This window comes from Vulpes vulpes, chromosome 12 (assembly GCF_048418805.1).
Source record: "Vulpes vulpes isolate BD-2025 chromosome 12, VulVul3, whole genome shotgun sequence".
In the NCBI taxonomy this organism is placed as follows: Eukaryota; Metazoa; Chordata; class Mammalia; order Carnivora; family Canidae; genus Vulpes; species Vulpes vulpes.
Window position 1 is genome coordinate 46,913,944 of NC_132791.1, and position 24,616 is coordinate 46,938,559.

At 41.8% G+C, this 24,616-nt stretch overlaps 1 protein-coding gene across 6 annotated transcripts in view; it reads right to left on the bottom strand.

The window, feature by feature from the left end:
• The window catches only part of KDM4C (lysine demethylase 4C), a 460,147-nt gene extending 436,656 nt beyond the window's left edge, over window positions 1–23,491 (bottom strand). Inside the window, exons 1-2 of one of the 6 annotated variants that reach the window (XM_072728383.1) lie at window positions 22,177–23,375; window positions 13,277–13,363 (exon numbers count right to left, since the gene is read on the bottom strand). The gene's annotated coding sequence lies outside the window, so the exon portion shown is untranslated. Of the gene's footprint in view, window positions 1–13,276; window positions 13,364–22,176 lie in introns of all 6 variants that reach the window. The other 5 variants (XM_072728386.1, XM_072728376.1, XM_072728385.1 and 2 more) reach the window with 5 other exon arrangements.
• Window positions 23,492–24,616: the final 1,125 nt, after the last annotated feature.

A 24,616-nucleotide genomic window follows, 5' to 3' on the forward strand; every position in this document is an offset into this window, starting at 1 on the left:
CCCCCCCCCCCATGTGGGGTTCGATCCCAGGACCCTGAGAGATCATTACATAAACTGAAATCAAGAGTTGGCCGCTTAACTGACTGAGCCACCCAGGTACCCCGATAGCTAAAATTTTTAAACACTAAGTATTCATAGTTTTGTTCTGGCTAAATAAATTATAGAATTCCATGCTGCCATTAAAAAGCTTGCTATAGTATAAATTTATTGTCAAAGAAAACACTGGGCAATATATTGTTATGTTAAAGAAAAAGTAACAAAACAACATCTATATTTCTACCCTTATTTAAAATTTATATCTTTACAAAGAACTAAATCTTAGTAACACATATATCCAAATTTTAACAATGGTTCCTCTTATGTACTGAGATTACAGAGATTTATGTTTCATTTTAAATTTGTACTTTTCTGTCTGCCTTTGCCTTAGGTTATGGTCCAGGGGTCCTGGGATCGAACCCCATATCAAGCTCCCTGCTCAGTGAGGAGTCTGCTTGTCCCTCTCCCTCTGCCACTCCCCACATTGTGCTTACTCTCTCTCTCAACAAATAAATACAATCCTTAAAAAATAAAAATGAAAAAAAAAATTGTGCTTTTTTTTTTTTTTTTTACTTTTCAAAATCTTTGAATTCCATATATATTACATTGGTGATTAGAAAAAATTTTATCTCCATTATACTCTATGATATGGAAATTCATACAGTGGTTTCATGCTTCACATTTTTTAAAAATATTTATTTATTTATTTATTTATTTATTTATTTATGAGAGAGAAAGAGAGAGAGGCAGAGACACAGGAGGAGGGAGAAACAGGCTCCATGCCAGGAGCCCGATGTGGGACTCGATCCGGGGATCCCAGGATCGCGACCTGGGCCAAAGGCAGGTGCCAAACTGCTGAGCCACCCAGGGATCCCCCTGCTTCACACATTTAATGATGTAGTGTTGGGTTTAGGGGAAAAAGTATTAAATTAATGCTCATTTCACAAAGTAATAGATGTTCAACAAATTTGTATCAAGTTTATTTGTATAAAAAAGACACCATGAGTTCAGATTCAAGGAGTAAGTAAGTACACTCTACTATGTCTTTTCCACTGATCCAACTAGAAAACCTAGATAGAATGTGTAGAATAGTCTGAAGACTATGAAAAGTAAATAATAGCAGGAATTAGGGAAGAACAGAAATCAGTACCAGAGAACTGAGTTGAGTCTGCCATCGCTTGCCCCTCCCAGCCCCTACTATTGTATCCCATGCAGCCTAGTCTCAACACAGCAAAACCAGGAGGGACACATCTATGTGGACAAAGATAGCTCTAAAGGTCCTCTAGTTTCAGCTGATGAAAAGGGAGAGAGCTCTCTTAATAATGACAAGTTGCAACAAGCACCTAAAACTCTGAAAGAGGGAAAAACATGCTATCTGATTGGATGATATGTGATCCTAATAGAGTAAAGCAAACCACTATTGGCCCCCCACCCCTCTCTTGCCAGCAATTGATTCTGGATAGCTCAGAGAAAGTATGCAGCAGAGTAAGATAAATAAAGCCCTGCTTCCTGGTGAGAAGACCACAGCGGAGCCTAGGCAACTGAAAAATACTGAAGAGATCACAGAAGAGGAAGATTTTGGAAAAGTGACCCCCAAAAGTGTGTCTGAACTCTTGAGCTCACCCCCGAGTTGCATAGGCATGGATCTGATCCTAGCATGTCAAAAGCATGCCAAAATCTTTGACAACTAAAGTAAATAACAGTCTTCATACTGGTCACATGCAGGACAAATCCAAACTGCACTGCAAAGACTTTGAAAATGGAAATGGCCTAGAAACTATAACCCACAGGGGCACCTGGCTGGCTCAGCTGGTAGAGCATGCAACTCTGGATCTTGGAGCTGAGTTCAAATCCCACTTTGGATGTAGAGCTTACTTAAATAAAATAAAAATATAAACTAAATTAAACATTAAAAAAAGAGAGAGAAACTATAACCCATAGAAGACTAGATAGAACTTGTGTTTGAACAAAACTGGGTTAATTGCCCACTAAAACAAAAATATCAACATACTATATAGTTGAAATAAGACACAAAGTTTCAATGTTACATTCAAAATGTAGAGGATACAAACTAAACTTACTTGACATATAAAGAATCATGAAGGGTAGCCCGGGTGGCTCAGCGGTTTAGCACCGCCTTCGCCCGGGTCGTGATCCCGGAGACCTGGGATCGAGTCCGGCGTCAGGCTCCCTGCATGAAGCCTGCTTCTCCCTCTGCCTGTGTCTCTGCCCCTCTCTCTCTCTCTCTCTCTCTCTCTCTTTCTATGTGTCTCTCATGAGTAAATAAATAAAATCTTAAAAAAAGAATCATGAAAATATCAATTTACATAGGAAATGACAATGAATATATGCCAAAACTGAGATTATACAGATGTTGGAGTTATCTGACAAAGACTCTAAAGCAGCTATTGTTAAAAAGTTTGCCAACAAACTTGAATGGAAAGGCAGAAACTACCAGCAAAGAAATAAAAGATATAAACATGTGTCAAATAAAAATTTGGGGAGGAAGATTTGGGAAGAAGGCAATGAAATTGAGGAGATGTTGGTCAAAGGGCACAAACTTGCAATTTGAAGCTGAATAAGTTCTGGGGGTCTAATACATAGTACTGTGGTTGTAGTTAACAATTTTGTGCCATATACTTGCTAAAAGATTAAATCTTAAATGCTCTCACCACAAAGAAAAAAAGATAATTATGTTGCATAATGGAGCTGTTAGCTAATGCTATAGTGATAATCGTATTGCAATATATACCCACTATGAAATCAACACATTATACACCTTAAACTTACACAATATGTCACTTATATCTCAATAAAAAAGAAAAAAAAAAGATGAAGAGGATACTTTTAGCAGGTTCTCTTGAAAAGCTATCATTTCCCAGTCACCCTCATAACCAGAGAGCAAAAGCCCCAACATTCAAATGTAAAAGAGTTATAATTTATTTCAAAAATGAGAATTAAGGCTCCTGATAACATATAATGAAATTTGAAGTAAAACTGAAACATTCCCCCCAAAGTTTAAACTGCCCTAATGAAATACCTATATTTAAACATGTCAGAAGAGAGATTTAAACTTTCAGAAGAGGGGCACCCAGGTGGCTCAATGGTTGAGTGTCTGCCTTAGGCTCAGGGCATGATCAAGTCCTGCATCAGGTTCCCTGCATGGGGCCTGCTTCTCCCTCTGCCCAAGTTTCTGCCTCTCTGTGTGTGTCTCGTGAATAAATAAATAAAATATTTAAAAAAATAAACTTTCGGAAGAAACATGTCTGAGTATACATTTCAGAAGAGGTGAAAATTTACAGAAATCAGGGGAAGCTTGGGGTAAATTATTTAGTATTTGATATTTCACTTTAGCACGTACTTTGCCATAGCTAACACCAGCTATGGCTGGCAGACAATTATGCATCCGCCCAACTTGGGTAGTGGAAATGGGTCATAAGACATAAGGAGAAAGAGAAACTGGCATTTCAAACCTAGTTACTGAAAGAAAAAAACTATATATACTAGAAGATAGTACCATCCTTTAAACAAATTAGGTAAAATGTTAAAAAATTTTTGAAAACTGAAAATACAATAACTTAAACAAACGAAAATACATTACAGTACATGGGCCATGAACAGTACCAAAAGGACTAACATTCACATCATTGGGTTTTAGAAAAAGAAGAGAAAAACTGCACTACTATATACGATTTACCAAATTTGGCAAAAGACAAGAACCTACAGATTCAACAAGATGAGCAAACCCTAAACAGGAAAATAGAAATGAATATGGGGATCCCTGGGTGGCGCAGCGGTTTGGCGCCTGCCTTTGGCTCAGGGCACGATCCTGGAGACCCGGGATCGAATCCCACGTCGGGTTCCTGGTGCATGGAGCCCGCTTCTCCCTCTGCCTGTGTCTCTGCCTCTCTCTCTCTCTCTCTCTCTCTCTCTCTCTGTGACTATCATAAATAATAAATTAAAAAAATTTAAAAAAAGAAATGAAAATGAATTCAAATACATTACAATCTAATTGTTGAAAACTAAAGACAATCTTGAAAATAGTCAGAGACTAATAATAATGCATTGCTAACAGATAAACAAAGATTCAAACGACTCTGGAGGCAGAAGGAAGTATAAGATTTTTAAAGTGCCAGGAATAAAAAAAAAAGAAAACAGATGTGTCAACTCAGAATTCTGTATCAAGTGAAAACATCCTTCAGGAATAGAGATGAAACACAGACTTACTCAGATAAAGGAAACTAAAAGAATTTGTTGCACAAAAAAAAAAAAAAAAAAAACAGCTCTGAAAATTTCTTTCTTTCCTTTCTTTCTTTTTCTTTCTTTCGTTTTAGAGATAAAAAATGAGCTTGTATGAGGGAGGGGGTGGCAGAGGGACAGGGAGAGAGAATATTAAGCAGGCTCCATGCCCAGGGCAGAGCAGACACAGGACTCAATCCCACCACCCTGAGATCATGACCTGAGCTGAAATCTTAAATCAGATGCTTAAGCAAGTGAGCCATCAAGAAGGCATCTCTGTTCTAAAAAATTTCTGAAGGAAGTTCAGACATAAGGAAAATAATATCAAATGGGAACTGGGAACATCAGAAATAAAGGAAAAATAACATAAGTGTAAATAGAATATATTATTACTTTCTTCTTAATTTTTTTAAAATATGTCTGGTGGAAGCACCCGAGTGGCACAGTTAGTTAAGCATCTGCTTTTGGCTCAGTTCATGATCTCAGGGTCCTGGGATTGAGCCCCATGTTGGGCTCTCTGCTCAGTGGGGAGCCTACTTCTCCCTTTTCTTCTGCCCTTCTCTGCCAGTCAGAGATGCTGACTGAGTTGCTCTCTCTCATAAATAAATAAATAAATAAATAAATAAATAAATAAATAGATAAATAAATAAATAAATAAATAAATAAATAAATAAATAAAATATTTAAAAATAATTATAGGGCAGCCTGGGTGGCTCAGCGGTTTGGTGCCACCTTCAGCCCAAGGTGTGATCCTGGAGACCCAGGACTGAGTCCCATGTCAGGCTCCCTGCATAAAGCTTGCTTCTCCCTTTGCCTGTGTCTCTGCCTCTCTCTCTCTCTCTCTGTCTCTCATGAATAAAAAAATTAAAAATCTTTAAAAAAACAAAGTAATTATAAAATATGTTTGGGGGGCATCTGGGTGGCTCAAGTGGTTGAGTGTCTGCCTTTGGCTCAGGGCATGATCCTGGAGTCCCAGGATCCAGTCCCTCATTGGGCTCTCTGCATGGAGCCCTCTTCTCTCTCTGCCTATGTCTCTGCCTATATCTCTGCCTCTCTCTCTGTGTCTCTCATAAATAAATAAAATCTTTAAAAACTAACTAAATAAATAAATAAACACATATTTGGTGGTTGAAAGCAATAATTAAAACATTGTCTTAATGAGTTTTCAATATATGTAGATGTAATATATGAGATAACCATAACATAAAAGAGGAAAGGTAAAAGAATGTAAATGGTGAGTCCATTTGCAATGATAAAATACTGATTCTAAGGAAACTGAAAAATATATACATCATAGTCTCTGGAGCAACCACTCTATAGAACTGTACAAAAAGATATAGCTAAAAATGCAATCAGTAAATTAAAATGGAATACCAAAAACTTCTCATTTTTCAAATGACAATAGGAAAGGGATGAGAGTTGAATAAAAAACAAAGAAAATAAACAGAAAACAAATAATAAACTGATAAAGAGTTGAAATTTAAATATCAATAATCATATGACTCTAAGTGCTACCAACATATCAACTAAAAGATACAGACTGTCATAATGGATTTAAAAACATGACCCAGGGACATCTGAGTGGCTCAGTGATTGAGTGTCTGCCTTTGGCTCAAGGCATGATCCGGGAGGCCCAGGATGGAGTCCCACATGGGGCTTCCAGCATGGAGCCTGCTATTCCCTCTCCTGTATCTCTCTCTGCCTTCTTGTGTCTCTTATGAATAAATAAATAAAATCTTTTTTTTAAAAAATGACTCAACTTGATGGGATGAGCACTGGGTGTTATATGTTGGCAAATTGAATTTAAATTTTAAAAATGTGGGCAGCCCGGGTGGCGCAGCGGTTTAGCGCCACCTTCAGTCCAGGGCCTGATCCTGCAGACCCACAGAGTCCCACATTGGGCTCCCTGCAGGAGCCTGCTTCTCCCTCTGCCTGCGTCTCTGCCTCTCTCTCTCTTTCTTTCTCTCTCTCTCATGAATAAATAAATAAAATCTTTTTAAAAAATTTTTAATGTAATAAATAAGTAAATAAATAAGCATGACCCAACTATACACTGTCTATTGGAAAGTCATTTCAAATATAATGATACAGGTATGTTAAAATTTAAAGGGTGGAAAAAATGTAAATACTAATACTAAAGGAAGCTGAAATAGCTATATTCATGTCAAAACTAGACTTCAGAACAAAGAAAATTACCAAGTGGGTACATTAGTTACCTCTTGCTTTGTATCAAATTGCTTCCAAAATTATTGGCTTAAAACAATACACATTTATTAACCCACAATTTCTGTTGGTCGGGAATCTCAGTATGGATTAGCTAAATTCTGTGCTTTAGGGTCTCTCACAAGGCTGTTGCAAAATGCAACTAGGGCTGTGACCTCACTTGAAGCTTTTTTTTTTTTTAAGATTTTATTTATTTATTCATGAGAGACAGAGAGAGAGAGAGAGAGAGGCAGAGACATAGGCAGAGGGACAAGCAGGCTCCATGCCCGGAGTCCGATGCAGGACTCAATCCTGGGACTCCAGGATCATGCCCTGGGCCAAAGGCAGGTGCTAAACCACTGAGCCACCCAGGGATCCCCTCACTTGAAGCATTAACCAAATAAGGACCTGCTTCCGAACTCACTCATGATGTTGTTGGCAGGATTCCCTTGTTCCCAGGCCTCAGTTCCTCACTGGCTGTCTGCCAGAGGCCAGACACTCTCAACTCCTTGCCATATGGGCCTTTCCATAAGGGTGCTCACAAAAATGCATCACAAAACAAAAACAAAAAACCCAGAGAGAAAGTGCAAGCAAGAAAAAGTACCAATATTTTATAAAACTAATCTTGGGGGCAGCCCAGGTGGCTCAGCGGTTTAGAGCCACCTTCAGCCCAGGGTGTGATTCTGGAGACCCAGGATCGAGTCTCATGTCAGGCTCCCTGCATGGAGCCTGCTTCTCCCTCTGCCTGTGTCTCTGCCTCTCTCTCTCTCTCTGTGCCTCTCATGAATAAATAAAATCTTTAAAAAACAAAAAAAACTAATCTTGGAAGTGATGGCCCATCATTTCTGCCATACTCTGTTCATTAGAAGTGAATCACAGGTCCAGCCAATATTCAAAGGGGAGGGAATTATATAAGTGTGCCAGCAACAGGAGGTGGGAATCATTAGGAGCCGTTTCAGGTGTTGGGCCCGACTGAGGAACATTACATAGTCATAAAAGACTCAATTCAATAAGAAGACATGACAACCCAAAGTGTGGGTATACCTAACAACAGAGCTCCAAAATATATGAAGTAAAAAATGACAAAAGTGGAAGGAAAAAATAGAAAAATAAACAACTATAGTTGGAAATGTCACCATTCCTATCTTATTAATTGATAGAACCAGTAAACAGTTGTTCAGCAAGGATACTGAAGAACTGAACACTATTAAACTGGATTTAATTGATGTTTATAGAATACTCTAGCCATCAACAGCAGAGTACTTTCATGTGTAAGTGAAACATCCATCAAGACATAAGATTTGTGATCAAACAAATTTGTGTGCATGTGTGTGATAAAATAAATCTTAATAAAATTTCCCCCACACCTTCCCTGCTCCTAAATCTTAATAAATGTGAAGGAGTTTGAATCATTCAAAGTATGTTCTCTAACCATAATGGAATTAAACTTGAAATTGGTAACAGAAAACAGAAAATTCTCTAAACACTTGTATATTAAACAAGATACTTTTTTTTTAAGATTTTATTTAGTTATTCATAAGAGACACACACAGAGAGAGAGGCAGAGACACAGGCAGAGGGAAAAGTAGGCTCCATGCAGGGGGGCCTGACGCGGGACTTGATCCCGGGTCTCCAAGATCACACCCTGGGCTGAAGGTGGCACTAAAAACCACTAGGCCACCCGGGCTGCCCTAAACAACATAGTTCTAAATAATTCATGTATCAAAGAAGAAATCTCAAGTTAAGATTTTAATTTGAATGAAAATGAAATTTGAATGAAACTGGAAAGTATTTTAAAATAATGAAAATGAAAATATATGACAAAATTTGCAGAATGCAGGCAGCCTGGGTGTGTCAGTGGTTTAGTGCTGCTTTTGGCCCAGAGCATGATCCTGGAGACCCGGGATCGAGTCCTACATCAGGCTCCCTGGATGGAGCCTGCTTCTCCCTCTGCCTGTGTCTCTGCCTCTCTGTGTGTGTGTGTGTCTGTCATGAATAAATAAATAAAATCTTTAAAAAAAAAAAAAAGAAAGAAAGACCTGAAATTCTTAAAAAAAAAAAAAAAAAAAACAGAAAAAGAACAAAATAATTTCGAACCAATCAGAAGAAAAGGAAAAATAAGAGCAGAAAGAAAATTGAAAACCGAAAAATACAGATAATATAACCAAAAGGTAGTTCTTTGAAAAAAATTTTAAAAAACTGATAAACATATCAAGATTGAAAAAGAAAAAACACAGGAATTACCAATCTCAGAAATGAAAGAGGATTACCACTATAGAATGGAGGTTTTTACACTATTTTTGGCATTTCTAGTGCAACGGCAGTATGGAAAAAGTATGAGTTTTGGAGTTGACACACATGGTTACAAATCCTAGTGCTTTTGTTAACCAGCTGTGATATACAGCCAATTACTTAACTTTCTAGGTCTCAATTTTCTTATATGTAAAATGGACATGTAACATATTTTTTAAGGATTTACGTATTTATTTTGGAGAGTAAGACAGAGAGAGTGCATGAGCAGGGCAGAAGGCGCAGAGGGAGAGACAGACTCTCAAGTAGACTCTGCGCTGAATCCCACCACCCTGAGATCACAATCTGAGCTGAAACCAGGAGTCGGATGCTTAACCGACTGAGCCACCCAGGTGCCCCAGGTATTATAATATTTTAACTCAAAGACCAAAAGATGAGGTTTAAATAAAATTAAAGTAGATAAAGAGCCTGGAACAACAGAATGTACTCAACAACTGATACTTTTCTACTCACTCTTTCATAGTAGGAATGATATTTCTCAATAAAGAAACAGAGGGAATTTATTTCCTCGCTTTTATTACCAATTATAAAAATTCATTATTAGATAATTTTAATGTTTAAAGGCTTCCTGTACCACCTTGCCATGCTGATCAAAAGCTCTACTTTGCATATCAATATATCTATCCAGCATCTCTGTCTCTGTCTCTATCTCTCTATATATATAACTAAGATTAAAACCAAATGGGAAACCAAATTTAATGCTACTATTAATCATTTTGTTTGGTAATTTAAAAATTTCAAATCCGGGGATCCCTGGGTGGCGCAGCGGTTTGGCGCCTGCCTTTGGCCCAGGGCGCGATCCTGGAGACCTGGGATCGAATCCCACATCGGGCTCCCGGTGCATGGAGCCCGCTTCTCCCTCTGCCTGTGTCTCTGCCTCTCTCTCTCTCTCTCTCTCTCTCTGTGACTATCATAAATAAATAAAAATTTAAAAAAATAAAAATAAAAAATAAAAATTTCAAATCCTGTGTCCATGAGGGAACTGATAACCATGGGATTAATGTGTCCAAAAATGGGACGCCTGGGTGGCTCTGCAGTTGAGCATCTATCCACCTTCAGCTCACGTCATAATCCTGCGGTCCAGAGATCGAGTCCCACATTGCGCTCCCTGTGTGGAGCCTGCTACTCCCTCTGCCTTTGTCTCTGTTTCTCTCTCTGTGTGTCTCTCATGAATAAATAAATAAAATCTAAAAAAACAGTGTCCAATATGCGTAATTTTACAAAACCCACACTAGGTGGCAGATATTAGACAGGATTTTCTGGCTCATAAATGAATTAGGGTTTTTCTACAATTCTGCAGCCTAGCCAGTTGAACAGAATTCTGATTTCCTCTTTGTAGGTGATAATTAAGATGAAAGTTGAGGTATTTGGAAACTTCCTTGCCAGGTAACCAAATTAGAAGAGGCAAGTATCTATGAAGATTTTGGTAGGGGGAGAAAAGGAACAAATACATACCAATCACTGAAATTCAGCCAGATCCATTCTGCAGAATTTTTTATTTTCTTAAAAAAAAAAAGGTATATACTATATTTTATCATTGAAATTTGGGAGAGAGGATATATTAATTAGGAATCTTTTAAAAACTCTTTCTAAATCATTTTTATGCTTTCAATCAATTTTTTAATGCAACTGTCTCGTATCTTTTCATTTTTTTCTTCCTTTTATTTTAACCATGTTTTCAATAAGTCTTTCACAAGAACACAGTGTGTACAAAGAACTTTGTGTAAATGGCGGGTGAGGGAGGTGGATGTAGGGGAGTGGGGAATGGGTCATGCATTCGAAGCAACCCTTTCTTCTTAAGGACACCGTAGTCTTAAGGGGAAAATAAGACTACAGAAATGCCACGGTGCAGGTAGAAAATGAAATATGTGAAGTTTTAACAGATGTAAAAGAGAGGATTATCTCATTCCGGGATGAGTAGTGAAAAGGGAAGGAAGTGACATATATTAAGGAATAACTATATGGCAGGTAATGACCTAAGTGGTTTACACACATAATTTAATTTCATATCACCTTTACTATGTTAGATACCCCTTTATTGAGAACAGTAACTGAGTCTTAGGGGAGATAAATAAACTTGGCAAGTTTCCTGATAGGAAGCAGAAAAATCCAGGAGTGAACCCAGGTCTATTTGCCTCTAAAACTGAAGGTGAGAGTGCTGTTTTTATTTTTGAAAATGACTTAGGGTGTTTTTAAGAAACAGAAGCATTGTGTATGTTCATTGTGAGATAGAAGAATTGTAATACACTGGGAAGGCAGGAAGGAGACATCCAGGCACAGCAGGGACAGACACATGGAGGCGAGAGAATTGCAGCAACCAGGCTGACTGCAATGGGGCTGCCTGTACATTGATCCTAGGTTCTCAGGCCCATAAACACTTCCTAAGAGAGGGCAACAAAAGAGCAGCAGTGAAATCTACAGAAGGGTGAAACCTGTGTCAGTACATCTGAAGATTATTTCTAGAATCTCTCCACGTGACCTTGGTGTACCAGCTTCCCCTGCTGCTTCTGCATCACAATACATCCACCAAAGTCACTGAGGTAAACATACCAAGCCCTCAGAATGCTGATACCAACGTGTATCATTTCTTTTCAACCCATAGTTTTTAGCTCTTACGGTAGGCCTGCTCCAAACAATAAGTGCCAACACGAATTAAATGGAGGCCATGCCTCATACTTATGCCTTAACTTAGGCCTCCCTTGAATTCCCTATCAGATTATGAGCTCCTCTGGGGTTCCTCTGTAGTTTCTAATAGAACAGACTGGTTAAAATAACAGACCTGATGTCAGACAGACCTGGGTTCACATCCCAGTTCTACTCCTTGTGAATTGTGGAAACTTGATCATACAGCCCTTCCATGAGCCTCAGTTTTCTTCTCTATAGAATAGCAGCTTGTGATGATTTAATAGGACAGGGCCAGTTGAGTGCTTAGCACAGTGCCTGAAACCTAGTAAGTGCTCAATAAATAGTAGCCAGCAACTGGAGAATGATAAACTAGGGAAGAAGTAAGATTCAAAACCCTAGCCTCGCCACTGTGTCTTAAAAATGGAGTTTTATAGATGAACAACAACACTGGACTAATCACTGTCTCCATAAACTTTTCTGTGGCTCATTACTACATGAGCCACAGCCTTAGGCTGCCTGTTCCTAATACTACCAGGATCAGCCCTCACATGTCTGGGATGTGTTTAGTGCTCTCTTCAGTGTGACCTCTGACTAGTGCCCAATCCCAAAGACCTTGAATTTCCACAACCCTCAAATGGTCTTCTTCCAACTGATTTGGTTGACAGAGATGAATGTTGATGGTAAAAGGGCGACCATGTGTCCTGAATGAGCAAGTAGTCATGAAGCTATTGGTAAGAAAACTCGTTAGCTAGATTTTACAGGGAGCAAAATAAGTCTGGCCACACTGAAATAGTAACATAATGTGAACCTGGGCCTTAACTGAATACTTTGATCTTTGGTCCATAGATAAAACTTAGAAATACATTGCCCTGAATTGCAGATCCAAGAATAGCTTGATCATGAGGACTAGGGCAGAGTGAGGAAAGGGAAGAATGGTAGGTGACAAGGTCGAGAGGCAAGGTCAGGAGTGGCCCCTTGCTTATGGACTGTGGGGGTAGAAGTGGTTCCTTTGAAGCACCAACTTTAGACAGCAAAGTCCTCCCACCCTATAGACTTTTCCTTCTGCCTAAACTCTGTGGATGTTAGACTCTTACATAAGAACAAGGGGCAGGTGGCTGCAACACTGTGAGTTACAATTTCCATTTGAAAAAACTTAAACTATAAAATGATATACATAGACATTGTCCAATCTGGTTGTTTCCTCTGAACTCTATAGTCTTGTTACATATACCCTGTTCCTACTCTAGCTTCACCAATCAATTCCCTCACCTCTATTACTAGTTTCTTGTGTGTGCTCACAGAATTTTAATTAATATACAAATACATACATTTGGGAACTATAGAATGGTTGCTACATCTACTTTTCTTTTGACAAGGAAAAACTTTTTAAATTAAAAAGTCAGTTCAGGGATCCCTGGGTGGCGCAGAGGTTTGGCGCCTGCCTTTGGCCCAGGGCACGATCCTGGAGACCTGGGATCGAATCCCACATCGGGCTCCCGGTGCATGGAGCCTGCTTCTCCCTCTGCCTGTGTCTCTGCCTCTCTCTCTCTCTCTCTCTCTCTCTCTCTCTCTGTGTGTGACTATCATAAATAAAAATAAAAATAAATTAAAAAGTCAGTTCATTTGGGGCACCTGACTGGCTCAGTCAGAAGAATATACGACTGACTCTTGATCTCAGGGTCATGAGTTTGAGCCCCATGATGGGTGTAGAGATTATTTAAATAAATAACACTTAAAAAAATTCATTTGGTACATTTCAAAAGGTTAATATTTTTCTTCATTATCAATTTACAAAGTTAGAAATTCACTTCAAAGAAATAAGGAAATAGCAAACAAAGAAATAAGGAAATAGCAAACAAATTACCTTGAAAGTCACAATCACTTCTGCACTGCATCCTAGAAAAAGGGGACAAGTCAGGTTCCACTCACTTTCATGAGTTTCATCAAATACCTATTCAAAGATGGAGAGAAAAGGCAAATTTCAAAAAAATAGTGTATGTTATTATTATTATTTTTAAAGATTGCACAGGGAGGAGAAGAGGAAGAGAAAGAAAAGCTCCAGCACACTCCCTACTGAGCTCAGATCCCGGTGAGGGACTCAATCTCAAGATCCTGAGATCATGACCTGAACCAAAATCAAGAGTCTGACAGGTAACTGGCTGTACCACTCAGGCCCCAACAGTGTATGTTATTAAAGAAGGCATTTGTAATCTCCTTCCAAGAGAATCAAGTGAGGCCTGTGTTTTCTTAACTAAACCTAGGAAATGGAATCAATCTATCCTCCACTTAGAAGCTGCTCACTGGTTAATGAATGAAAAAACAAGATTTAAGAACAACAATAAAACAGCACACACACTGCCAAAAAAGAAAAATTAAACACTAAGATGTCCCAGATTATTCTCCAGACAGGAACTGGTGAGCAGCTTCAAAACTTGGGGCCTAGAATTAGTCTGTTGAAAAGTCATCATGAGCATGCCTTACTTTTAAACACAAAAAATTTTTGTAACAATAAAAACCAGAACTAAATCTGATCACTTTTTTGACATAATTACTCAGTCTAACTAGTGTTTAAACTGAGATGGGAGGCGGAAAGAAGCCATACATATAGGCCTTGGACCTTTTCTCACACAAGTGCATATAAGTGGGTACAGAGCATTTGTCATGATTGCTGTCAAGCAAGGCTGAGAGATTTGGCTGGTAAAGAAACAATGAACCCTTTTTAGATGAGGCAGTTTATTTCTTACACAGACAGCAATAGTAAGATCAGCTAAGGTGCCAGCTCTCTATGTCCCTTGCCCCACCAGACACCACCAAAACAAAAGAGGTCAGATAACAACGCAACATAAGCAATGGGGAGCTCTGTTTCTGAGGATCCAATTTCATACACAGCAGTTTGGAGTATTATAGCATCCATCTGTACCTTAAAGTAAGGGGAAGAGGAGAATTTTGAGGCAGAAACCCTTATGCCTTACTAGAACCTGGAAGGCAATGAGAAATTGTCTCATTGCCTCCAGGGAAGATAAAGAGGTAGGTAAAAAATGGCTGTGTTCCTCACAAGCCTGCCATTCTTCTTATTCTTTGACAGATTCTAAGAGGATGACGGGGACTTTACTAAAATTTAACTGAAGTGAGAGTAAGCCTTGTCTGTGGCCTTGTGTAAAGGACACTTGCACAGAGCGGTTTCCATACAATTCTACCCCCTATCCTTTCACATCACCAACCAAGAACTCTACAATATAGGCCACCCCGTCAGATATCCTAACAGGCCATGTAGATTCAACAAAGAGTTAAATATAAAGCAGGTACAATAGTATGTAAATAGGAGGAGACTAATGGAAATCATGAAGTAGTCCAGGAAGCTGATCTTGTTGTCTTGAGGACAGGTCGTTACCTCCTGAGGTCAGCAGCTACTCGGAGGTGTCCGAAAGTTCTCAGATTAAGATTCCCCATTGGCCATTGGTCAAGTTGAGGGTGGCAGTGACAGTCAGCATTGAATTGGCCAGATACTCTGTAGACTAGAACTGAGGGAGTCTGTCCCTCGCCAACCCTAACCCTCCCTTGCAGCCATGATAGTTGCTCAGTATTAGTCCCCACAGCAATAATGTCACCCAGTGCTCCCCACATCCTACTCACACTACACGCCCAGGTTCATTTCTAGGTAGCTCAGCAGTTTCTTCATTGTCCACCATTTAACACCTTAGAGTATCTCCCATCTTCTGGTCCAGATTAGGTGCACTTTAGAGTTTTCATGTCATATCCATGATCATTATCATCATCCAATAACATCCCAAATCCTGCAAGCTTAGCTTGGCAGCAAAAGAAAACAGACACTAAGTAAGACTCTTCCATCCCCTGGCTCTTCTTTGCTATTCACAAATCCTAGTACCCCAGTTCTCCAGGAGGCATACATAGAAGGGAAAAAAAGAAGAGAGGGTTAATTACATAGTCCATTTGCCAAGACCACTGCCACAGATTATGTGTCCATGAGTTCCATTGGCTACTTGAGTGTGTCGTTTAGCAGTTTGGGCTTGGGTGCTAGGCTTCCTTGGTCTTGGGTGTTAGAATCACTGGAGTTTATTTTTAGGCCCAGCCCTCACTTGTAGATGGATTGTCATGCCCCGTGTGACAGTGTATCCAGGTGGCTATAATCCCCACTTGAGAAGTTCAGGTCAAATCAGTTTGTTGATTCCATGTATGTTTATCCTCCAGCAGTCCTTTTCCATAGGCGTCCACATAGGTTATGAACAGAGGGTATGGGTCTTGTGCAATTTTCTGCATAATGTATGGTCCCACAAAGCCTGAGACCTGATCATCCAATTACGTCATGTCCGAGACTACACTGCTAGCCTACTGACTAATGTCATGACTCAATGAAAACGTATCATTTGGGAGGCATTCTTAGAGCAAGCACCACAACTCACACCTGTCTGTGCCCAGTGAGCAGAGTTCCCTTTGTCATGCATAGTTTTCATTAGAGCTGTGCAGCTACAACATCATAGTTCAATCCTGTGTAGGTAGGTAGGGGAACCCAAAACCACCCACCACTAGGAGAACAGAAAACACTCAACATGTGGTTAGTTGTACTCACAGCTAAGCTTTATTACAGTGCAAGAATACAAAACAAAGTCAGCAAATGGAAAAGGCACAATGGGCTGAAGTCTAGAAGAAACCATGCACAAGTTTCCAAGGGTCTTCTCCCAGTACAGTCACACAGGACATGCTTATTTCCCGCATCAACCAGCTGTGACAACATCTGTGAAATGTTGTCTAGCAGGGAAGCTCATTAGAGACTCTGTGCCCAAGGTTTTTATCAGGGGCTGGTCACGTAGGCACCCTGCCTCCCATGTAACAAAATTCCAGACTCCAGGAGGAAAGCAGGTATATAGCATAAACCAGACTGGTTGCACAGTTTAGGAACAGTGAGTCACTCTTATCAGCCCTGCAAATGGTGGGAACCCTTCCAAAACACAGTTTTCAGACACCTAGCCAAAGGCCAACCTTGTAAGCAGGACTTTCTAAGAATAAGAAGGCTTTTTGCCAAGGCACCTTTAGAGCAAAACTATTATCAGTAGGCCCTTAAAAGCAACCTGCAATATTGATCTCAATTATGCCCTAAATTTAGAGGTCCTTTATTTAACCAGTGAAAACAAATCCCATTAACTATACAGATCTGAGAAAGCCAAATGGTTTCATCCTTAAGTTTGTTTTAATTTTTTTTTTAACTTGGACCAAGGCATCAATTCAGGCATAGCCAATAAATTAAAGCTGACCTGAAAGCCTTCCAGGGCTGAGTCAATTTTATGATAGGTAAGGGCACACAAACAAGAAACACAATTCTAGAGGATGCATGTGGTATGCATGGAAACAAAGAATTTTCAACTCTTGGGGTATGCTAAGCAGACATACCAGGCAGGACAGATCAACAGAGCTCCCAACATGGCCTTCCACTGTGGGGCCTCCCACTCTAGGTTCTCAGTCTAGTCCAAATCATGCAGTTCAGTCCATGGTTTCAGAGGGACTACCTGAGGCAGCCAGTTACAGTTTTATGTGTCTATAACATCAGTTCAACCTGAACATTGGCAGGTATTTTGCAGGAAAGTGCTGGTATTGGGATCACCCCCCTGCCATCTCATGGTCGGTGCTGGTCAAGTTTGAAGCTAGGATCCACAAGAAGTTAGAATTCAAAGGGCTCACAGCTTGAAAAGGCACACAGTTTTCCCTTAGGAAGACGGCAAAGAATTAGAAACGACAAATACCCACCATTTGCTTCAACGTGGATGGAACTGGAGGGTATTATGCTGAGTGAAATAAGTCAATCGGAGAAGGACAAACAGTGTATGTTCTCATTCATTTGGGGAATATAAATAATAGTGAAAGGGAATATAAAGGAAGGGAAAAGAAATGCTGGGAAATATCAGGAAGGGAGACAGAACATAAAGACTCCTAACTCGGGGAAACGAATTAGGGGTGGTGGAAGGGGAGGAGGGTGGGTGTTGGAAGGGAATGGGTGACGGGCACTGAGGTGGACACTTGACGGGATGAGCACCGGGTGTTTTTCTGTATGTTGGTAAATTGAACACCAATAAAAATTAATTTAAAAAAAAAAAAAAAAGGAAGACGGCAAAGCTTGCAGGAACATTGCCGAAAAACAGAGACATAAAAACATTATGCCCTTCCCCCACCCCACACCCCAGGTCCTGGGATTTTTTTTTCTTCCATTATTACAAACTATGTGTGTCCTTTTCAGCAATAATAACTTTTTTTTCAATCATCCCCTATTCTCATCTAGACTTTCATTTGGAAGGGCTGCATGCAAGAGACACAAAAGCATTTTCACAAAATTATTTTTATATGATTTAACTAAAAAGAACCAGAAAGACATCATATTCAGACTTGTCCAGAATGAAATTTTGAATTAAAAAAATTCTTTTTCATGAGTTTATAAAACCTCCCATCCTTTCTTTGTCCTGATCATTTATCTAAGGAGAAGCCTAGAAAACATCAATCCCTTTCTAGGGACAGCTGCATTTAATAAATGAACTGCCTTACGAAGGTGTATGTACCAAAAGAAAGGTGAGGAATGCAGAGTCAGGCTATCAGATCACTGTTGCAAAATGTAACTAATCTGTAAAGCCAAAACAAGTCAACAGCAGTGAAATAGGCCTGAGACGCAGTGCGGGGTTTCATCTGTCAGTCTTGAGTACGGGGTCACACTCCCTGTGATGTGCCCTTCTCCCAATTTGCAGCTTTTGTAGTAATTGTAAATTAAGACCACAGTCCAGTCTCAGTGTCAGATTTATGCTGCCAATGCAGGAGTTCAATTTCAGATCGTCCCATCAGAAATAAGACATTTTCTCTGGGTGTTTATGACCCAGATGGTCCACCCAGCATCCAAGATGTGTCTGCGATTTAGTCCACAGAGTGATGTCCTGAATCCGCAACTGTCCCAGAGCCTGGGTTTTGTTTTTAAGCAGAGCAACTTTGTCAGATTCTACTTTGGCAAAGCTGGCCTGAGGTTGAAATAGCTCAAGCCAGAAGTATCGGGTTTCAGGTTGGAGTCAGTAAATAGCATCCCAAAAGAGCCAACAGCAAAGCTGAGATGCTGTAAGGCCAAACTGCTATGTTCCAAGTCAGACAAGCAAGCCTTTCTTAGACCCTTATTATTATATCAGGCTTAGAATCCAAACAGAACCACTCAAAAATATGCATTATCAGGGACGCCTGGGTGGCTCAGCAGTTGAGCGTCTGCCTTTGGTTCAGGGTGTGATCCCAGTTTGGGGATCAAGTCCCACATTGGGCTGCCTGTGAGGAGCCTGCTTCTCCCTCTGCCTATGTCTCTGCCTCTCTCTCTCTCTCTCTCTCTCTCATGAATAAATAAACGAAACCTTTAAAAAATGCATATCACTTTGGAAAATCATCAGCCTTTACAAATCAGACATCTGATGTGACAAAAGCTCATTAGCATCTACAATCTGCTTTGTAAAAGAGTGCCTCTCTTTTCATGTTGTTTCCTTTTATCCAGAGGTTCCAATAGGCAAAAAATAAAGTAAATATCTTCAGTTATAGGAATTTATTTTAGTTTTAAATACTCAAAAATTTTTAATTTCAACCCACCCACCAGTGACCAAAAGCAATTATCTATGTGTCCCAGTAACACTTTTTCTTTGCAGCTTTCCCTGATTGGGATGATCCTTCTAGCACTTATGAAATTATAAGCATAACATTGTACATCGATTTTTATACTCCATCAGATGCAACAGCCACAAAACACATAGCTACGTTTTAAAAGATCTGCCCTCTCATGCTTCTAAATGGAATTTTTTCAACCCTCTACCAGTGAACTTTAACATTTACAGGATTAGCATTACCAGCTACTGAGGAAGAATCGGCTGGAATGGGTGGGGGTTATGGCTAACAAATACTGATAGCAACTAAACTGAAGAAATAGCTGGAGTGTTTTTTTTTCCCCTTTTCCCCCCTCTGATTTGCTTTACTCCAACCCTAAGAACTGATCTAACATTTTCCCCTCCCACTTGGAGGAAATACCAATATAAACTTTTAATATTTGGGGCCCTCTTAGGCTCACCTTTGGAAATTTCCTCCTCCCACCTGGAGGAGGGACCAAAAAAGGGTATCATCAGGTTGTACCTATTCCCCTTCACTTTAGTTGTAGCATAGCCAAAAAAACACACAGCGAACTGGATCTAAAGGGGAGGATTAACCTGGATTATCCGTGTGGACCCTAAATGTAATCACAAGCAATTACAAGTATCCTTACATAAAGAGGCCAGAGGGAGATTTGACTAGAAGAGGGAGTAGGAGATAGGATGATGGAAGCCAGAGGTTAGAATGTGAGGAAGGGGTCATGAGCCAAGGAATGAGGAGACTCTCCAAAAACTGGAAAAGGCAAGGAAACAGATCCTTCATTAGAGCCTCTGGAGGGAGGGCAACTCCACCAACACTTGATTTCAGCCTACTGAAATCCATTTCTGACTTCTGGGTTTCAGAGCCATAAGCCAACAAATTTGTGTTGTTTGAAGCCACTAAATTGGGGTTACTTATTATAGCAGGAATAGGAAGCTTCCTTCTTTCCTAGATACACTATTTCCATTTTATAATGCATCCTTGCTAGGCAACATTCACTTTGTTGGTGTTTTCATTTTTAACTCATTCCAGAATGGGCACATCGGAATATAATAACATCTGCTATGGCTTGTTACCTTCTCAGTGTCTACCAGCACTCAATAACATGCCAGTAACTGCCCCTCAAATGGAGTATACCAGGCAGCAATGTCAAGCCACTGCTGTGTCCAAACCCTGAGTGGGCACTGCGGGCCAGTGCCACCGCCTAGTCTATGTAACTGTCAATCACTTAGAGCTCACATGGCAAATTAGAACAAAGCAGCCCAAGCTGAAGGGCAGTCTGTACATTCTGCGGGATAGTTTCCTCATGTATCCTCTTTCTACTAGCTCCTTAATCAGTATAGCGATGTCCTCACCCCCCTCCTCCCTTCACCTGGCATCCTATCCTGCTCTACTAGTGTACTAGCATCTCAGACCTAGGCTGAAAGATCCAGGGGTGCTCCTGCTTATATATTTGTCCCACTAGTGCCATTCTATTTGTGGCATTTCCCCAATGGGAATATTCCTTACTTCAAGAGAAGTATTACACATACACATCTGTTCCCACTGTATAATCCAGAAGTTATCAATTAGAACCACTTGGGTGTGTGAACTGTTCACTGAATAAGATATTACATAGGCAAGTTTCAAAGGCCAAAACAATATGAATTCTTTTACCAAATAGGCAGGTCAACTACTAGCAGGACTTACAAATTTGACAGGACATGGCAGCTTCACAGAATCATACAGTCCTTTACTTTGTGAGAAGCATTTTTTCTTTGACTGCTAGAAGGCACTGTGGTAAATTCACCCCCACAGGCCCCAAACATTACGGTAAGCAGGCCCAGAATTTTGTAAGGGTTTATTACTCACACATGCTGGCAAGCATCTGCTAACAGAACGCAGAAACTTTTGATTTGTCAACCAATAGACACATTATATACACAGTCGAAACTTTGGATATCAGAACATTTTTCTCCCTAACCATTTATATGCATCCATACTATGAGAGAGTAATATATCATTTAAATTATATTTTCACAATGGTACAGTGAATTGGCTGAGAGCACTCACTTATTAGCTTTTTCATCTTTTTTAAGTTTCATCCAAACCCTATCAGCTGAATTCAGATACTTTTTAGAGAAACAGAAACCAAAGAGTTAAACACAGGCACTTCAGGGGTTATTACAGCTGCCCAAAGACAATGGGCAGAGAGTGCAGGTCAGAACTTTCTGAGAGCAGTAGAGATCAGGGTAAGAGGGAGGGAGAGATGAAGGTGCACGAGGAAGCAAACACAGTAAACACAGGTTTGTACTTACTTTCAGATTTAAGTGGCTGTCCACTCAGTTTCAACAAATGAACAATTAAGGCACTATTCAGACACCTCTCTGAGCCTCCAAATACTCACTAACGGGAAACATATACTATCATATCCTGGAGAGTCTTCTCCTATGACTTCACCCAACACACAACAGTTTATAGACAAGTATGACAAGAGCAGGGAAGAGGCTCATCTTCCCCTCTTGTCCATCACTTAGACAATAGTATACATTCCAGGGAGCCTTAGGATAGCCCTTACCCTGGCCCAAGTAGCTCCTTCTTTCAAAGGCTTCCTAACCTTAGCAGCCCCAGGTTGGATGCCAAAAGTGTCAAGTAAGGCTGACAGAGTAACAAACGGTATAAGGTCATTAGGGAACCAACATGGAGCAGCTCCCCCTGTAACTTCAAAAATAGATTTTATTTTTAAAAATATTTGGGCAGCCCTGGTGGGGAATGGTTTAGCGCCACCTTCAGCCCAGGGTGTGATCCTAGAGACCTGGGATCCAGCCCGTCAGGCGCCTGCTTCTGCCTCTGCCTGTTTCTGCCTCTCTCTTTTTCTCTGTGTCTCTCATGAATAAATAAAAAAACTTAAAAAAAAATAAAATAATCTATTTAAGTAATCTCTACACCCAACGTGGGGCTCAAACTCACAGCCCTAAGATTAAGAGTCACACGCTCATCCAACTGAGCCAGGCAGGCCCCGCAAAATTGAAATTTGAATTTATATGTTAATCTTAAATTTTAATTTGATTTATATGTTGCTTTTAGTCTGATGATAATGGTGCAGAAAGTGCTGGGAGGTACTTTCAGAGCAGTACTCACCTGCAGCTATTTCTCGGTTCTAGGGGCTACAAGGCAGCCAACAGTGCTTTGTCAAATGCGTCCTTCACGTTTTTCTGTGTGAATGCAGAACACTTCACACATTCCACAGCCTTCAGGTCACAGACCAGCGCTTCAGCGGTCTGCGCAGTGAGCGGTTTCTAAGTGTCTTTGGCAAGCTTCCCAATATTGTTCCAGTTCCAACAATGGAGAACTATCGTTAGGTACCCACTTTTCTTTTGCATTTTCAAAAGATAGGACTGCTAAATAATACACTATATTCTCCTGGAAATATATGTTTGTGAATAGATGAGAGGTTATTCTGTCAAATTTTCTTGCCCTGCAGGATCCAAGAGTCCAAAAGTACATGGCTCTCATCAATCACAAGTGTGACTGCACAGCTGTCAAAAACCACTGAAGATACACAGACACTTTCATAGGGTATCAAGATTTATCTTACCAACTGCACCAACCCTCACTACACAATGTCTACACTGCTCAAATATTTTTTAAGCCACCTGAAATATTCCAAATTTAATTTTGAACTCAGCTTCTCCACTAAACTTTAAGAACCTAGGTGTGTGTGTGTGTGTGTGTGTGTGTGTTTTAATCAGCCTAAAGCCTGCCTCGTGGAAAAGGAGATGGAAGGAGGATTTCAGCTCGGGGAGCTGTCCTAGCGGCGGAGGTGGGCCACACTAAGTGCCACGCAACACCGCGAAGTCTTACTAGCAGGAGGGTAATGGCCTCCTGGAAGCTCCGGCCAGCAGCCGGGTCCCAGGGGTGGAGGGCGCTGGGGGGCCGCCTCTCTGCGGACGCCCCCAGACTCTGGGAAGGTCGTCGGCTTCAGAAACTGTCCTGAGGCCTCCTCCACGCCCGCACCCCACCCACCCCAGCAGCGATTCTCTGGAAGGCCCGGCCGAGACTCGGGCTGAAATGGCGACTGGCCACCGTGCGGGCACTGCAGGTGCCAACGGCCAGGCCGCGGCCAGCTTCGGAAGCATCCCCCGCGGCGGCGTCCTCCGCGCGGCCGGCGGCCTGCGGTGGGCCGAGCACGGGGGCCGCACGGCCGGACGCGCCACCGCAGCGGCGAGCGCCGGGCCCAGGTCCTCGGGCCACGGGAGCCTCCGCGGCCTACAGGATTCCGGGCACGTCCTCCGTCCAACGCCGCCGTGTCCGCGCTCCACGGAGCCCAGCGCCGGGACGTAAGAAGCGCTGGCTCCCGCCCAGGTGAGGAACCGACGGGAAGCGCGTCCACGGACGCCCCACCCGGCGGGCGGGACCCGACGCGGCTGACCCGCGCGCTCCCCGGGCCGCGCCTACTCCGGCGGAGCCGCGACGCCAGACGCAGTGACGCCACAGCCGGGATGCCCGAGCCGGTGACGTCAGAACCGCCGCAGTGGGCGGGGCCGGCCTAGCCCCACCCCCGGCGCCGGGCGGCCCGCGGCCTGGCCTGCGGCTCAGCGCGTGCGGTGGCCTCCCGCTCGGCCTTCCACTTGGGGTCCTCCTGCCCAAGCGGTAAGACCGAGGTTCCGCCCGCCCCTTATCCCGGACTTGGCAGCAATGGCTGCGTTTGTTGGGGAAATTGCCCTTATTCTGCCCTGAACGGGGGAGCGCGGAGAGCGTCCGGCCCCCGCTGTTGGAGACTTTAGATCGCCAGGCCCGGTTGACGCCCCTGGGGAAACCGGGCGGGGGTTGGTCAGGAACGCGGAGGCGGCGCCAGGTTTGGCCTGCACCGGCGTGACTAGAACTGGGGGTGGCTCCTGGTCCCGGCGACGGGCCAAGGCTAGCCTGCTGCACTAAGCTCTGCCCAGTCCCGGTGCCCAGACCTGCGGAGACAGACCATGGAGCAGTTCAGCAGGATTGAAACCCTGCAGTCTGCAGTGTTGCAGCTAGGTCTCGCCGGCGCTTTCACCCAGCATCTTCCACGTTAAAGTGATCACACGTTGATCGGTGTGTCCCCTTGATTGCAGCTCCTTTAGTAACTCGGGGTCTTGGTGGTCTCCATCCCAGGGAAGTGTTCTAACACAGGTTTGCCACGTTTACTTGGTTATAAAGACACTGTGGGAATATAATTAAACCAAAAATAGTGGGAATATTGGAAGTAAAAAATACAGTTTGCTCTCTTAACCACACTTACAAAATCTCTGGGTGTATTTTTTTTTAAAGACTGTATTCATGAGAGAGAGAGGCAGAGACACAGGCAGGCCCCATGAAGGGAGCCCGATGCGGGACTCGATCTTGGGACTCGATCTTGGGACTCGATCTCGGGACTCCAGGATCACGCCCTGGGCGGAAGGCAGGTGCTAAACCGTGAACGACCCAGGGATCCCCTCTGGGTGTATTATTAATAAAGTGTATGAGACCTCCATCTCATTAGGAGTTAAGGCGATAGTGGTAGAATTGCTAACATTTATACAGGGCTTGTTATTTGCCAGACACTGTT